Here is an 18,143-nt window from a genome sequence, read left to right as displayed (position 1 = left end):
GTAAGTCTTATTATGTATCAAGCACATATTATATATCATTTATTTCTCACCATGACACATGAGGTAAGTAGTACCATTACTCCTACATTTAAATGAAGATCCCCAAGCCTTAGCAGTAACTTTCCCAATCACACAGTGAGGGGCAGGGTTTGACGCTAGCAGTCAGTCAGCCAGGGCCCCAGGTACTAACTGCAGATATGACTGCCACGCACATGCAGCCAGCTCCCTCTCCACAGGCAAGCTCTGACCCCAGCCGCTCCAGGAAAGACCTGAGAAAGCAGACCAGCCTGTCTTTCTTCCCCTTCCCAGAGAAGGGGCCACTCAACAAAAGTGTATTCAACTCGGCTCTGTGCTCCGTGTTTCAGGGGACACCCAGGTGACCAGGCAGAGGCCCTTGAGATGCTGTACAGCGGGTAAAATATCAACCGAATGACCACAAAACCAGCTAGAAAGTGATTAGTCTTAAGAGGCACAGCTAGGAGCGGAGGTAGGAAAGGCTTAGGGGCTCACGCAAGGCTTTGTAAGGAGCTGGTATTTGAATGGGATCGGTGAGGAAGCGGGGCTTGGGTCATGTAAGGGCAGGGTGCGGGCGAACACGAGGAGAGGCTGGCTATACGGCAGAACAGAGGGAGAGGCAGCTTTATGTTTATCTCAAAGCGAGAGCACCTTTTCCTCACCAGCTGCCATTCACACTAAGAACAAATCCACAGCCCTCACTGGGAGCTCCTAAGGCAGAATAAATAGTGGGAGGAGCTTGGGCCAGGCTGGGGGCTCTCCTGGAGCCACCCCTTGCCAGCCATGTGACTGAGGCCCAGGTCGCTGAGACTCACTTCCTCAGCTCTGCAATGGATGGCAGTTGTCCACAGGCCATAGGATCATTGTGAAGAATCAACGTTCTAGTCCCCGTGAAGTGCTGAGATCACCTCACAGTTACTGCTCCATAAACCACACGGCTATGATCATTACTACCAATAGTAGCAGCAGTGTTACTACAAGGTCTGCCTGGTCTGGCGTCTGCCCGGAGCTTCTGCCCCACATTCTGCCCCGATGCCCCCACAGATTGCTGGGCTCTATTCTGGCCTTCTTTCGGTTCCTTCGTGTAATACCATATGCGACATGGGAACATGCTGGGAACGAAGTTGCCATGTGGTTGTCTGAAACTGTCGCTTGTTGTGCAATGCTTGAGGATGCTATGAAGGCCCTGCTCAGGAATTATGCATCTCCTGAAGACTTGAAGGTGGTGGCTCATAGACACACTGGGCACAGGAAAATTATTATTAAAGGAAATAACTTCTAATGAGTGCTAATATTCAAACTTAACCTCTATATCCTCCCAGGTGTACTCTACTATGTCAATTATTAATTTCTCACTTAATCATAGAATGATGGATGGTTGCTTGCTGTGTTTGCTCTGCAGTTCACACTGAAAACCAAAGGAATGTAATAGGTACCTACAGCCTCTTCCAACTCAATATCTTCTATCCAGAAGTATGGGTCCAAGTATGGATAATTGTGTCGTGAAACAGGTGATAATTATGCAGGAAATAGTGTACTGTATTTGGAAGGTCAATTCTAAAGGTCAAGGGAGTGGAAGTCTTTATTAAGGAGGGAAGAATGTCAGCTATGCTGCTGTGTGCAGAGAGGGAAATGTACTCCTCCATTGACAAATATGCTGAGGCTGCTTCTCGAGCCTCAGATCCAACTTTTCTGGCATGCTGGCAAATCCAAAAGAATGTGCATTCCTTGGGCATGTCCTTCTACATTTTGAGTGTACTCAGACCCCTTCACATGACATTTATCAGCTGTTCTTCTTCTTCATGAACTAAAATCTTTCCTGTCCCTCTCCCTCACCCCATCCCCAACACCAACAATGAGTAAAATACCCAAATCCATTCCTTCACGAGGCAAGAAAGCTATATACAGTTGCACCTCTTCACCTATTTTTCCTATTTCCCAAGCACCTTTAAAATTATTGTTTTACTTTATATCTGCATAAACCAGGTCTCCCACACTTACGTCTGCCCCTCAGCTAACTGCTCAGCACTCGAGAGCCTGTCGGTGAACTGCTCCTAGGGTCTCACTCACTGGGCAGCTTTCCAGTTTGTCTGAAGTCCCTGACTCCAGCCTTGAAACACATGCATATCTTTTAGGAACAAGGTTTCATCCAGCCAGGTTTATTAAACACTATGAAAATGTAAGAATGAAAACAATTTTGAAATGTGAGCATTATATAAGTTGACAAAGAGCAGGATTCCTTTTAAATTAAATGCTAATGTCAACTTCCAGCATTTAATTACTTCCCTGGAGATGCAGAAAAAGCAGTCCTTTAAAAAATATTTACTTTGAGAAAATCTTAGAGCTTTTGAAATTGAAAGAAAGTTGGCAAAGATAATCTCTATGTTAGTAAAAAGTAGTGTTATAGAAGGAATTTGTAGATGTATTTTCAAACATTGCAATTAATTCCTTTGATTTATTCTCACATACAGTAGATTGTAAACATAATAGAGAAACTAAATTCAGGAGATGAGCTTTAAGTTTTTGCTGGGAATCTGGTGGTGGGTAGGAGTTTAACCTAATTTGGGGGGTCTCTTGGCAAGTGGAATTTTGTTATCTAAGTGCCCTTTTCATTTTATAATTGGCTTTATTACACTGTACGCTCTCTGGCAGTTTACCTGGGATAATGTGACTGAACATAATTTGGGATGATAAATAATAAAGAAGTAAATATTCAGCTCTGTGTAACAGAGTATGACTCTTGGCGCTGCTGTGACTGATGCAGTGTTCTGACCCGTTTCAGAATCTTCCTGGGTAATATCTATTCTGCCTGCTACCTGTCTCAGGAGGATACCTCAAGGGACACCTTCATAAAGAGGCAAAGTCCCTTTTTTAATGACTGTCCATTTTCTTCCCCTGAGGGGAGCACCATACCTCTGGATGGCCATGGAGTTAACAAAATAAAATATTAGAGAACTGTATGGCCTGAAAATAAATAATCCATAGCACAGGCTTCCATTTTGACTGAATCTCAAATATATGAATGTCAATTCACCTAGATTAGATTAATTTGACATGCAAGAATTAAGCATATTTTCCATGTTAAAAACTTTGAACACTGATATAAATGGTATCCATTCAAATTGCATTCATAAGCTGTTAGTACAAGGAGGTACTGTTTCACTCCTAATTATTTAATTATGATTGTAGAGCAGTATTTTGTGTATTGTTTTTAAATTTCACTTTTCCAATAATTCGTCTTTCTTTTTTGTAATTTGAAAAATATTGGTTCTTTGGAGATTTTGAAAAGCAATCCTTTTCCAGGCTAGAAAGGCTCTGCCCTGGAAGGGATAATGCCATTGTGTGCTCGGGAGGAACCCACACCCCTGAATGTTTTTGACGGGTAGAGGAGAACTCCAGACTACTCATCAGGAACTATAAAAGAACACAAAAGAAAATTTCTATATTTAGAAAACAATAATAATATAGAGTGTTTATGTGCATGTATAAGTGCACTAAAGGTACAAAATGATTCAAAGAGAGATTGGGAAAAGAGAAGACTGTGACTGGGAAGGGGCTTCAATTGCATTGGTTCTTTTTACGGGTACTGTGTACCTGGATGTGCATTTTTTATAAATGTCTCCAATATTGTAGTAAATTTATAAATTCAAACATGGACTGACTTTCTGCATTCATATTATTCGTAATTTATATCCTGCTTTAATTCAAAATTTTTTGAAATGCATTACATGCAATTAAGCTTGTGTTAGGGTATTACCAATGTAGCATTTACCAAACTGATGAGATAATGAAGATTTTAATCTTTACTATCAACTTTTTGATTCTAGGTTTTCTCAAAAGCTAGTTGTTACCCTCAAGCTCCCTACACGCCTCCCAAAAATACATCAGTGTGTGTGTATATATGGCACAGCAGCCTGTTTAATTCAGGCTCTTCACAAAGATACACACAGCACTGTCTTTTCTGTGTATGTCCCATTCATTATTTGTGCTGTCAGTCTTTTTTCAAAGTCTAATCCACCAAACCCCTTGTAAACCTGCTGTTATCTCAAGGCCTAGTAATGAAACTGTTACTGGTGTCATAGAAGCAATACTTAGCATGAGATTTCTGTTACTGGGACATGAATTAATTCAACCCTTTCCCTGAATTATTTGATACAGGCACTGGCTTCTCTATCTATATGTGCACATCTGTGCAAACACACACACACAATTTGCATTTATAGGCTAGTGTAGGGGAATCCTATAAACAGAATGATGTAGAACCAGACAAACAGGATTTTGAGTAACTGTGCAAATGCTGCCGTTTTTAAGACTGAACCATGGGCCTCAGGGAGCTAGATCTACCCACACACTCCTGGCCTGAGTCCACAGGAGAATCAACGGAAGAAGTGACAGAAATTTTCTCTGTTCACCCCCACATTTAGAAAAAGGAAAATATTTAGCTGTACAACTTCTGGGAACATCAGAAGCCAAGGTTCCAATAGGGGCCCAGCTCCTAAAAGGGATGGCAGATGAACATATGACAATACTGCACATAAATGTTTATTGGGAAGATAGAGGTGTGGGTTCCTGAGGAAGCAGAGTAGCGTCTGGTAGGAAACTTCATCAAAGGGCATGACCAGCACCTCACCTGCAGGTGGTTCTAGGTGCGCTGAGATACTGATTCCCGCGCACGAGAAGCCAGACAGGACTTGGGGCAGTTTCCTTTCATGGTGGCGGTTTCAGTACATCCCTTTCATGACGCCTTATCTTCTCACTCTAAGGAAATTGGGGGTCTGGGGGAACCTTTCACTGGCTTCTGATTCTTGTAGTCGGGCTAGTCTACCAGGGAGGGATTGAGGAATCCCTAAGACCAACACACACTATCCCTTCTATTCACGCCTCAAGCCACCTCAGCCAACCTTGTGTGTGCCAAGCCCAGAATGCTGTCCTACCCATCCCCAGCTCCTCTCTTCCTTCCTCCCAAATAAGTTAAGTCTCCTCTATGGAACATGGGTCCAGAATGATATTTAACCAAAATTGGAATTCATTTGTTAATACATCAGTCCTGCTTATGTCTGTGAATACCCTGAGAAGAGACTATTTCATTTACGCCTGTGACTGAAGTTTGATATATTCTTGTCATTAACTAACTTAAAGTTTGGTATATTCCTGTCACTCAATATATTTCATCCAACACATTTTTGAAGGCCTTTTTTTAATCACAGATCTGATGCTCAAGTGAGCCATTGAAGGGATAAACAGATAGATAGCTGACATTGATCTTAGACCTTTTCTTGGTACAACTACCTCATGTTACAGAGGAAGAAAATGATAACACTGCTTTTTTGCAACTCATGCGTCAGACATGCCCTGACCCCATCTTTGCCATTGCACATTCCTGACCCCTGGCCCAGGCTCAGTCCCTCCATCTCTGGTCCCACCGTCACCTCGGGCGAGTTCCAAGTCTACTTTATATGAATGATTCCTGGCCTCTCAGTTCCCTCTTCTTCTTAACTCCCGTCATCTTTTCCTTTCCCACCATCCTTCTCACAGTCACACCCCGGGCCTCATCCTCTCCCAACATCTATGTCCAAATCTCTGGAGTAAGCCTCTCGTATCCTCGCCCCCAGCTTGCTTATTCAGTTACCACCACTGCTCCTCCCGGGAACTGCTCTGCTACTAACTCCTTCACTTTTTCCCAATCCACCAGTCCTCGCCTTTCTACAGTTCCCTCCTTACCCAAGGACCAGCATTTAAATAACCTCCATGCCAGTTCCTAACCTCCTCAACCCTCCATCCTCACATCATACGCGCCTGGACGAATTCAGTCCCTGCTTTGTCTGCTCCTGGGCCCTCCGATAGAGCATCACAGTCAGGATGAAAGTGATGGCTCAGGGTCACCAGCCTCAGCAAGGACATTAACCTGCCCTGCGATCCTACTAACTTTCTTTAGTTAACTGGCTCTCCCACTTTCTATGGTGACTACTCCACACTTTTTCTACTTTCCTCAAACTTTCAACCGCTCATCCCTCCCAACTTCTGGTCACTCAGTAGATGACCTCACTTGTTGCTTCTCAAAGAAAACAGTTGTCATCAGACAGAAACTCCATTAAAGCCCCTTGCCATACTTATAAACCCATTCATATCTACATGTACCCTCTCTCCCTTATCCCACGGTTGGAGCAGAGGGGAGGCCTTCTCCATTTCAGAGCCACTCACTCTCCTGTCCTTCCACCTCCTCAGTAACCTTACACTACGGTTCCTCCCTCGCTGTTCTTGTGTATTTGACTACTTCCTCTAAACTCAGATGCCTAGCACCCTCCACTTCCTCAGTGAAGGCTTCTCAACTTCCAGACCAGGACAGGCCCCTGTTGTACCCTTTCCTGGCCCAATGTCCTTCTCCTCTACTGCATTAACAGAGTTGAAAATTTACGTTAGAGCAACATCTAACTTGCCAACCAGATTATAAGCCCATCAAGTGGTGACAACAAGCTCAATCAGTTTGGCCACCACTGTATTCCAGTGCCTGGCACAGCATTGGTACATGCTTTTAAATATATATGCTTGATGAAGACATTTGCTCAAAGTTACACACCTAATTTCTAGAACCCAGGACCAGAACCCTAGTGTCATAACTCACTGTCTCATGTGTGTACATTTGCAAAATGCACCATACATTAAAATGTATAAGATGCATGCATATGATTTAAAGAAAAAAGAAAAAGAATACTCATGTCCACTCAAGCTCAACAGTAGAATATCATCGTTATCTTAGAAGCTCCTTATCAACCTTTCCCCAGTAGCATCTCCATTCCTATTCTCAGAGGTAACTACCATCCAAATTGAACTAACTATGCTCTTGCTTTTTGCTATAAGGATGTATCTCTAAATATACATTATTTAACTATGTATAGAAACACACTATATAAATACAGCCATACTGTATATATTCTTCTGTAAATTGATTTTTTGTTGTTTAACATTATGTTTTTGAGGCCTGCTCCTATTAATGTGTATAGTTAGAGGCCTTTTCACTATTGTATGGTTATTCCATTTTATGAATACACCAATAATTTCTCCATTGTTTGACTGTTTGTAGACTTTTGGGGTGTTTCCAATTTGTGGCATTATGAACAATAGTGCCTAAATGCCCCTACAGTTATCTCCTGGTAGGTGTGTGTGCTTCTCTGGCATATGTACCTAGAAGCACGATTGCTATGTCTATAGGTGCATATGGTCACCTATGTTGGTGCATCAGACATCACTTTCATGACGCCTTAGATCTTCTCAGCCTCAACATCTCTGGGAAGCCTCAGAGGTCACATTGAGGAATTTGAGTTTGATCCTATGGGCAATAGGGGATAATGAAATGGTTTTGAACAGAGATGTGCCGATCTGTTTGCATTTTGTTAACTTTACTCTTGGTTACAGATCAGAGAACTATTGCACAGGGACACATCTGAAGCAAAGGATCTGTTGGAGGTTGCACCTAGAAGAAATCGGACAGGAGCTGGACAAGGTGGTGGTAATGGGGGCCAGGGTCATGGACATACTGAAGGGAAGTTTAGTACATTGAGGTGGCTGGTGATATGCTGAATGTAGAAGTGAGTGGGGAGATCTCTTAGAAAATCCAGACAGGAAGTATAAGAACTGAGGCGTTGTTCTGTAGGGCAAAGGAATGAGTTCAAAGTGGAGCATGTTTAGTTTGAGGCATCCAGTGTGTATTTATATGGGCTTAGCAAAATGAAATTTAACTATATGCTATTATTTCGTTATTGTTTCAGTACCAAATAGCTTATTACATTGAGTTTCTACCTCTACCTTTTGAAAGATGAGTAAATACTAAATAACATAAGAATAGAATTTTTTTTAAATATTTTTTTATTGATTTCAGAGAGGAAGTGAGAGGGAGAGAGAGATAGAAACATCAATGATGAAAGAGAATCATTGATCGGCTGCATCCTGCACGCCCCCCAGTGGGGACCGAGCCCACAACCCAGGCATGTGCCCTTGACCAGAATCAATCGAACCCGAGACCCCTCAGTCCACAGGCCGGTGCTCTAGCCACTGAGCCAAACCAGCCAGGGCGAGAATAGAAATTTTTATAATGTTCTCACAAAGATATTCTTCCTTCTGAATATAACCACTTCAATAAAGCCTCCTACAGCATCAGTCAGATTATTGTCGCGGAGCCAGTATTTGGCCACTGGGGTTGAAAAGCAGGTTTCACTCTTAGACAAAGCTCTGGTTTCAGAGCAGAGCTCCAAAGTCTCCCACAGGCTGCGTTAAGGATGCCAAACAGAAGCGGATTTTTCAACAACAGTTAATAAAAAGAAGAGGGAGAACAAAACCTTAATAGCCCAATTGAGAACTGAGCAAAGGAAATGAAGGTAGTCCCAGTTTAAAAAAAAAAAAATGCAATGGCCCTGAAACACTCTGAGTTCACTCAAGTGAGAGAAATGTAAATTGCCACTGTACCGAGACACCATTTTCCACCCAAGATGAGCAAAGATGAAGGACTTTGGTAACACATTGTGTGGTGACGGTAGGGAACAGTCTCTACAGGGTAAGTGGGTACTATTTCCCTGGAGGGAAATTTAGCAATAGCTCCCAATTTAATATGCCCATAATATTTTTAAAGGAAATCCATTCCATGAAATGTGTTTTCCTGATTATACTCATACATGTGTAAAATGGTTTTAAGTTTGCAACTATTTACTGAAACATAGAAAGAACCTAAACATCCATCAAGAGGGAACTGTTTAATAATATGTTACCACACAGAACGGAATACTATGCAGCCATTAAAAAGAACGAAAAGGGGTAGAACCAACCCAAATGCCCATTGATGGATGAATGGATTAAAAACGTGGTATATACATACCATAGAATATTAATCAGCCATGAAAAGAAAATGAAGTTCTGACACATGCTACAATATCGATGAGCCTCAGGGCATTATTTTCAGTGAAATAAGCTAGGCACAAAAGGGCAAACATTGTGTGATTACACTTATATGAGATACCTAGAATATCCAAATTCATAGAGACAGGAAGTCTGCATGGTGGTTACCAGGTGCTGTGGGAGAAGGAATGGGCAGTTGTTTGATGAGGACAGAGCTTTAGATGGGGATGATAAAAATGTTCTGGAGATGGATGGTGGGAATGGCTGCATAACAATGTGAATGTCCCTAATGCCACTCAACTGCACACTTAAAAATGGTAAATTTCATGTTATAAATATTTATCATAATAAAAAAGGACTGCTTTATATACCGATATAGGATAATCCCCAAAATATATCATTAAATGAAAATAAAATTTCCAGAATACCATGTGTGCTCTGTCACCATAGAGGGGAATAGAAAAATATACATTTAATTATATGAACACAGAGTTTCTCCAAAGCATATGAGGAGCCTAGTAATACTGGTGCATGCCATAGGGGAGCTGGTGGCCCGGGAGTGCAGTGGGTGGAAGGCAGGATAACAGAGAGGCAACTTTCAGGAGATGCTTTTTGTACCTTCTAATTTTATAGCATGTAAATATATTACATACTCATTATTCACAATTATCTTAATGTGTGGCCTACAGTGTGGCTTTGAAGACTGGACAATTTTACATTTTAAATGTTGCTTCTATTATAGTTATGGGAAACAAACTGTATGTACTTTGGATCATCATGATACAAACTTTCCAAGTGCAGGGCTTTTACCTCCTAATTAACTGCATAACTCAGCGATTTCAACCAGTATGCCACAAGAATTCTTAAAACATGCAATACCTGATTATTTAGTCAGGGGCACTGACCTCCTTTCTCTTCGATTATTAAATGGAAAAAAAATGACAATAGCCAAGAGAACAATAGCCATCCAGTGTGAATGAATAAAAAATATACCTTTTTGTCAGATTGTCAAAAAATATATATTTTTGGGTGTGCTGCAGAATTTTAGTAATTAGTTTATGTGCACCATGAGATGAAAAAGGTTGAAAATCATTGGCATAACCAAATTCTTACTGGCCAAATCATGTTGTTCAGAGGGAAAATGCCCCATTCAGTAGCTGATTGCCTAAGTTGGCTGAACACAAACACTGTTGGAAGAATGATTTGTTTGGGCAGATTCCCAGAGCTAACAGTGATTAATATAATATTTAACTTTGCAAGTGCTTAACTTTTCTCCAGAGAATATGTTCCCACGATCAGGGGAACTGTTGATGTTCACATTATTTCAGCTACCTTTCAACTCACTAAAAATATGGACATCTTATAAGCAGTGGCTTCTTGCTCTCAACAAACATATTTTAAGAGCTGGACAGAAAAAAAGTTTCTAACACACCACATTTACTACCTACATAGAGACATGGTCACTAAAAGGAAATCTGACAACTAAGATTCCACAATGATAAATTCTATAAACTAAGAGATCTATTTTCATTACACAGGTCCAGTACAGGTTTCATTTAGTTCGATCTCCTCGTTCATTTAAAATATAAATCCAAAATACCAAAATTGTGCTTTCATATCTTCATATCTGTTTATCCTGAACTAGAGGATCGGCTACTGGAGGTAAAAGCCCAGGACATACCTTCTCATGCCCTGTCAGTACTGAGTAAATAGTGTGACGGCCTGGGAACTCTTCTTCCTCACTCTTTATACATCTGTGCTTGGGTTTTTTCCTCCTAATTTGAGGAGAGTGCCTCTGAGGCAATCTCTTAATCAAAAGGCGTTACAGAAGCTGCTGCTGAACAGATCAACCACCTCCTGGACCTGTGCCAGCCAATTGGCACAACCGGCCATTTAGCCCAATGTCTGGTTCAAATCAGAAGGAGAAATGTAAATTCTACACTTTCAGAGACTTGCTGACTTTCAAGCTGACTTTTCAAATTCCAGGTGCTGGCAGCAATCCCTTTACTACTAAAGGAGGCAATGCTCTGAGAAATAGGCATTCTTTTTTGGTTAGGATGACAATAGCTATTCTACATAAGAACCTGTTTCTGAAACCACTCATCTTGGGAAGCTGCTGGATCACATCCAAAGAGTACATTTCAAAAGCTTTTGGTATTAATTGGAAAAGCTCCACCAAGTATATTGGATGCACATCCTTCAGTCTGGATATTTCAGAATATAGTCCAGGGCCTCACACTTAGAAGTAAATAGGATGGTCCTCAAGGGGGAACCGCGGGAAGTGCAATGAAGACTAAATAACCCTCCACTATCCAGGGTGTGGAGGGGCAGCTAATGTGGGCTGTCGTAAAAATCAGACTCCTAAAACAATGGATAGAGCTCTGATTCAACTTACAAAATGAGAGAAGGGACGGGAGAGGGGGTGCAGGCTGGGAAGTGATTAACCAAAGAACTTGTATGCATATATGCATAACCCATGGACACAGACAATGGGGTGATGAAGGCCTGAGGAGGAGGCAGGAGCAGAGTAGAGGTGGTCAAATTGGGGGGTGGGGTGGGGGAAGGGGACATCTGTAATACTTTCAACAATAAAGATAAATTTAATAAATAAATAATAATACCAATCTTCCAAGTTTAAAAAAAAAAAGAGCCAAGAAGTGACTTACTAAAACGCTTTTAGGAACTCTTTTAACAAATGGCAAAATTACATGTAGAAAAGTGGACAACTATGCTCCGCCTTTTCTGGAGGCAGAACATGAAGGACATCGAGGAGACAAACAACAGTCCTTTGAGACTGTGACAGCTGGTGAATACGGAAACTGTTATTGCAGAAGGCTCTGGAACACAGCATCGAGTCCTACCTTTACAAAGCAGGTCCTCTGGACTAAGCCAAGGGCAAGGCACCAGCCACAAGACTTCCAGGCTTCCTCTTATCCCTGTTAGTCTGTGGCCACAGCATTTTAATAATCTGAATCTTTTGACACATTCCAATTATAACTCTGTTAGTTGTTCAATGCCTCAAAGAAAACCTGCAAATTCTTCTGGCCCCCTTTCACCATCTGAAATACTATGCTGAACAAGTCTTGTTAGAAATAAGCTTTGAAATGCCATCCAGACAGAAGGTTGCCAAGCTTATCTTTCTGGCTCTGAGAGTTGTCCAATCTATGCTTCACTGTGCTTTCAGTGTTGTGATTTCGTTTTTATTGGACTTATCATGCGGCACAGGCAGTGGATATGACTCAAACCACTCTGCAGTTCAAAAAGAGCAGAGAGACCGGTCGTGCCTACTAGAAAAGTGGTTGTCATCAGCTTGGTCTACCCTTGGCAAAACGTGATAAGGTATGGAGCTGCCCTGCACTGGCAAGAGTGACAATAAAGTATAAGCCAAGCTAAATATAGAAGAATTCAGTTCTGAATCTTTTTTTCTTTATACATCCAGGGGAATATACTGCTGTAAGAGATTGCCACAACCCACTCAAACATTTATTTTTGCTGGGAGAGAACACTAATTAGGATAAAGCAATTGAAATAGGTCTTTGTCTTCAGAGTCATAGACCAAGTTCATTTTCCTTATTCTCTATTATCGGCTAAATTGAGTTCCCCCAAAATCTGTATGTTGAGGTCCTAACCCCAGCACCTCAGAATGTGACTGTATTTAGAAGGGCCTGTAAAGAGGCAATTAGGTAAAATGAGGTCGTATTAGTGTACCCTAATCTAATATGACAGGTGTCATATGAAGAAGAGATTAGGACACAGACAAATACACAGAAGGAAGACTATGTGAGGACACGGCAGAAAGGTGGCCACCTGCCAACCAAGGAGAGAGGTCTCAGAAGAAACCCGCTCTAATGACACCTTGACCTTGAACTTCCAGCCTTCAGAACTGTGAGACAATAAATGTCTATTGTTTAAGCGAGCCCGTCTGTGGCACTTTGTTATGGTAGTTCTAGCAGACGAACACACCTCACCTTCTGGGTCCTGCTTTTGAACATTGCTTTCTTCTGTTCTCAACGTCATTTCACTGTTTTTCCTAACTCTCACTTTCTTTTGCTCTGCTTTCTTCCTTTCTCCCACCTGCCTCTTTCCTTCCCTCACCTTCTTCACTGACAGTGGTGTTACCTTGGGAAGGTACCTGAGAGGGAGAGAAGGCATCTTGCACCCAGCATCCCCAGGTGTGTTGAGCGGCTCTGTTCCCCAAAGCTCCCAAGTGCACCTAGTTTGCAAGGATATAGCGCAAAATCATGCAACATCATCAGAAGACGTGCCTCTCCTTTTCTAGGTGACTCTGACCATGCCACTCAACTCTCTGAATTTCTACTTTCTCGTGTGTTAAAAAAAAAAACGGTGATGCATAGTTGTGACGCTCAATTAAGGTAATAATAATACATTGGGAAATACTTAATATATTAATCACAATAACTCAATTTTCCTATCTGTAAAAGAGGTGCTACCTAAAACATTATAGTATGGTATCATGACAACAATCAGTCAGCAAATAATTACAGCTTCTGTGACTCTGGATATTATATGTTTTTTTTCTGCTCTGTACTTCATTGGCCTAAAAAGTTTATTTTTGCTTTTCCTGCTGGTCAATATTTATGAAGAGTGTTGTACTTAGTATTAACAGGTGGATTCCAGAGACACAAAGACCTGGTTCTTGCCTTCACATTCCTGCAATCTATTTGGAAAAATAAAACTTTAACAGTAAAAACAGGTATAAAATCAGTTCAAAGTGGTTTTCAGGGCTGCAATGGGGTATATGTGGTCAAATCTCACTGCAGGCCAAGCCAGGTACCTACCTGAACTTTCTAGGACAACTTTCCAGAAGCAATTTCCAACTTTCTCCTACTAAAGCCACTCCAGCAGAAGCTAGCAAATCTGGCTAAAAAGTTTTATCAGTAAAGGTAATAAAAACTTGAATGCTAACTTGAGTGTCATATATTGCTTTACAAAATCTAACTCTATAGCAACTTGTAAAATAAAAGCCTTTGATAGTCAAATACCTCTAATATTCTTAAAACTCATTTTTTTGTTTTATTTTTTAAATTTATTTTTAGTTTATATTGTTGAGAGTATTACAGATGTTCCCCTCTTTTTCCCCCATTCCCCCCCTCCGCCCAGTTCCCCCCTCACCCCCAGGCCTTTACCCCCCTATTGTCTATGTCCATAGGTGATGCATATATGTCCATAGGTAAGGCATATATGCATATAAGATCTTTGGTTAATCTCTTCCTGCCCCTCCCTCCACACTTCCCTCTGAGATTCGTCAGTCTGTTCCATGTTTCCATGCCTGTGGTCCTATTTTATTCATCAGTTTATCTTGTTCATTAGATTCCTTGTTCATTTATTTAAAACTTGATTTGAATAATCACATTTTTATTTTTAACTCCTCAGGAACCCCTGAAAAAAATAATTAAAAATTTTCTACATTCCAGTAGGAAAAACATATATGTGATTGATATTTGACTTTAGAAACATCTCAACCAAAAGAAAACCATATGATGTGGGATTTTTTTTAGAAATTCACACTCATTATTAAGAATGATCAAAATATGGCAATATGGTTAGTAAGGACATGGGGATAAAAGGGTTTAGTATTTCAGAAGCAGCATGTCATAGCAGTTTCATTTGGATATAGATCCTGTCTTTACCGCTTACTAACTATAAGACCTGGAGCAAATTACTGTACTTTTCTGAGAGTCGTCTTCCTCATATATTAAATGAATACAATAATGTCTGCCTTAGAAGGGCACCTCGCCTGGCCATTAGCAGGATAGGTCCTGGGTGGAATTTCTAAATGAGAATATCTTAGTGAATTATAGCTACTCCCTAGACCAGTGATGGCGAACCTTTTGAGCTCGGCGTGTCAGCATTTTGAAAAACTCTAACAACTCTGGTGCCGTGTCACATATAGAAGTTTTTTGATATTTGCAACCATAGTAAAACAAAGACATATTTTTGATATTTATTTTATATATTTAAATGCCATTTAACAAAGAAAAATCAACCAAAAAAATGAGTTCGCGTGTCACCTCTGACATGGGTGTCATAGGTTCGCCATCACTGCCCTAGACCCTTTCTTTCTCTTTCTTTTTTAATCCTTACCTGAGAACATGCTGAGAGAGAGAAACATTGATGTGAGAGATAAACATGGATTAGTTGCCTTTGGCCCACACCCTGACCAGGAATTGAACCCACAACCCAGGTATGTGCCCTGACCAGAATCAAACCCAAAACCCTAAATGCACAGAATGACACTCAACCGAGCCACTCCGACTGGGCACCCCAAACTGAGAATATTTCTAATTCAACTTTGTATGTCCCTCTCACCACATATCCCTTTCTTCCCAATCTGGCACTGTACACATCACATAGCAAAGCCTCAATAAATGTTTGATGAATGAATACATGAATAAGTAAATAACACAATAATTTCAAAATGAAAGCAGAGGGAGAAATAAATTAGTATGTGGATACATCTTAAGAACTGGTAACAGATCAATGTCTTTGGCAAACACAATGAAAATTTAGAGAAACAAAAGATATATTTAGCTATCCTATATAATAAAAGGTTAATATGCAAATTGCCCCCCCTCCCCTGCGGGAGTTCCACTGACTGGGGGTTAGATGTGTGCTGACCACCAGGAGGTGGCACAGAACATGGTAGGCACCGGGGATGCGGCATTGGCAGTGGGTGGCAGCGACAAGAACAGGACCATGGCGGGATGGTGGAATAAGTGAGCGGGTGGTGCCAGACCAAGGCAGGTGCGAAGGGAGGCCTCGGCCTGCAGCAGCAGCAGGCAGCCCTGGGAAAAGAGGCCCCGGCCAGCAGCTGGCAGCCACTAGGGACCCTACCCGTGCATGAATTTTGTGCACTGGACCTCTAGTAGTAGGATAAAAGGAAAAAATGGGGGGAGTACTACTGTAGCTGCCAACCACTGCTCTGTAAGATAACTCAAATTCCTTGCCAATTTTTTTCTGTAGTATATGGCTAAAACAAATAATCTTTGAGATAAATAAGCCAAAATTACTTGGTACATTTACATGTAAGAAAATACCAGTGAAATAAAGTGGAGGATGATTCTCTCCCATGCTTTGTGAAAGTCATGTCTTTCTAAAACACTTTAAAATGCACCTGTCTGGGTTCTTAATACTATACTTGCTTTTCTTTTCTAAAGATTTTGCAAAATATGTTGGAAAGGCTGAAGGCCAAGTTGTTTTCATGGATCCAAACCTACTTCTGTGTTATATATTTTAATTCTACTAATTAAGGAATACCCCTCACCAGATACTACATTGAAAAGGAGTAAACAAAATACTCTTTGTGTTATATTTTACTTTAGAAAGGAGTATCTTCTAATTTGTCACATCTCCCATCAGACCACAATCCAAATGTTTTCAAAAGCAGAGTATTATGGCATTAAGTGGCTGGTAGCCTAGAAGCCAGCTTCCCTAACCCAAGGACAAGTATTTGCCAACAGACTTGCTTTAACGATCCAAGGGGCAAGTGTCAAAAGAAACATCAGACTTGTTGGCTCATCCTGGGGAGAAGCTCCCAAATAATCTGCGACCCCTATTTCTCCACTCCTCCGTCACCCGGCAACCCCGGCAAGCCTTGGCTCGGCCCGCCCCGCTGCCAGGCAACAATGCCCCGCCCGCGCGCCTGCTTGGTGTTCGCGCATCCGCTGGTCGCAGCAGTGCGCACTGGCCCCCTGCACCTGCTGGGCCGAGGCAACTTTTCAAGCCTCTTTCTCACTGACTGCTCTGCTCCGTCTCTTACTCAGAGCCACCGATCATCGCCTTCTCTCACCCTTGTTTCAGAAAAAAAATTGCTCCACGGACATAGGATTTCTGCCACCTGCTTCTTGGTAGTCTCCAAAAGTCACAACCGGCCAAGAAAAAGCACTTACTTTTCCCAGCATTCTTCCGTATCACCAGGGGCTTCTTTACATGGCTCTACTCATCCCGCGCTGAGCTCAGAGCGGGAAGGAAGTCACGGAGAAGCTGAAGGGAAACTTCGTCCCGGGCAACGCTGCTGAGACGAAGCCCTCCTCATTTTCACCACAAAGGGCGGGACCTTCAGGCCACTGGGTCCTGAGATGTATAATCCGTCCGACTGGTACCTTCCTGGCCAGAGTTTAGATTGGCTCTGGAGGGCCGTTCAGATGCCACATTTCCCTGGTGATGAATGATTCCACCCGCCCATCCTTGTGGCCTGTTGGGCTTCCAAGACCCGCGCAGCGCTATTGTTTGCTGGTTTCAGAAGGGCGCCCTGGAGGGTGGGGGCGGCCGGCGTGAGCCCGCTTCAGCCCAGCTCAGGTTGATTTTCTTGCAGGGTTTCTCCCGGCTTCCTCTCCGCCCCTTGCTTTTGCATATTCAAAAGAGGTGGAGTCTCTTTCCATCTCTCAAATCCCCAGGCTTGAGAAAGCCCAAACAAGAGGGGATGATTAGAATAGGAAGGAAACACTAAGCAGAGAATCGGTCTGGGAAATAAATGGTAACATGGATAAATAGGCAAGCTTAGAATTCCTATTTGACAGTTTCTTCCCCTATCTTCAGGCGCGCGCGTACACACACACACACACACACACACACACACACACACACCATTTCTCAATGCCGGAATTGAGCAAAAGAAATTACAAGGAAGTTCTGACTAAATCCTTTGGTCCTAATTGTAGAATTAGACTAATTGGGGGAATTTTTTTGTTGTTAGGGATTTTGTTGTTGTTGACAGAATTACACATGTCCCCAATCCCTCCCCCTTACAACCCTCCACCCAGCCCCCCCACCCTGCCCCCACCATCCCCATCCCAAGCCTTCACCACATTATTGTCTATGTGGATGGTCTATCCATATATGCATATATGTTCTTTGGTTAATCTTTTCCAGTCCCCTCCCACCTTCTCCCCCCACTCCTCTCCCCCTCCTCTGAGATCTGTCAGAGTCTGTTCAATGTATCCATGCCTCTGGTCCTATTTTTTGTTTTACTTTTTTTTCTTTATTGATTAGTTATACATATGTGTCCTTACCCCCCCCTTCCCCCCCATCTCCCCGCTCATGCCCTCGCCCCCCTAGTGTCTGTGTCCATCAGTTATGCTTATATGAATAACAAGTCCTTTGGTTGATCTCTCCCCGTCCCCCCACCCTCCCCTGCCTTCCCTCTGAGGTTTGACAGTCTGATCGATGCTTCTCTTGTCTCTGGATCTGTTTTTGTTCATCAGTTTATATTGTTCATTATA

The 18,143-nt window shown here is 42.0% G+C and overlaps 1 protein-coding gene across 1 annotated transcript in view; it reads right to left on the bottom strand.

Moving 5' to 3' along the window:
* Positions 1-17,104, bottom strand: part of SPATA13 (spermatogenesis associated 13) — a 357,606-nt gene extending 340,502 nt beyond the window's left edge. Inside the window, exon 1 of the mRNA XM_070409466.1 lies at positions 16,812-17,104. The gene's annotated coding sequence lies outside the window, so the exon portion shown is untranslated. The remainder of the gene's footprint in view (positions 1-16,811) is intronic.
* Positions 17,105-18,143: the final 1,039 nt, after the last annotated feature.

This window comes from Myotis yumanensis, unplaced genomic scaffold (genome assembly GCF_028538775.1).
Source record: "Myotis yumanensis isolate MYYU_CA2020_CCGP unplaced genomic scaffold, mMyoYum1.0.hap1 SCAF_3, whole genome shotgun sequence".
NCBI classification, from domain to species: Eukaryota; Metazoa; Chordata; class Mammalia; order Chiroptera; family Vespertilionidae; genus Myotis; species Myotis yumanensis.
Note: the sequence above shows the minus strand (reverse complement) of the source record. Positions and strands in the feature narration are given on the sequence as shown.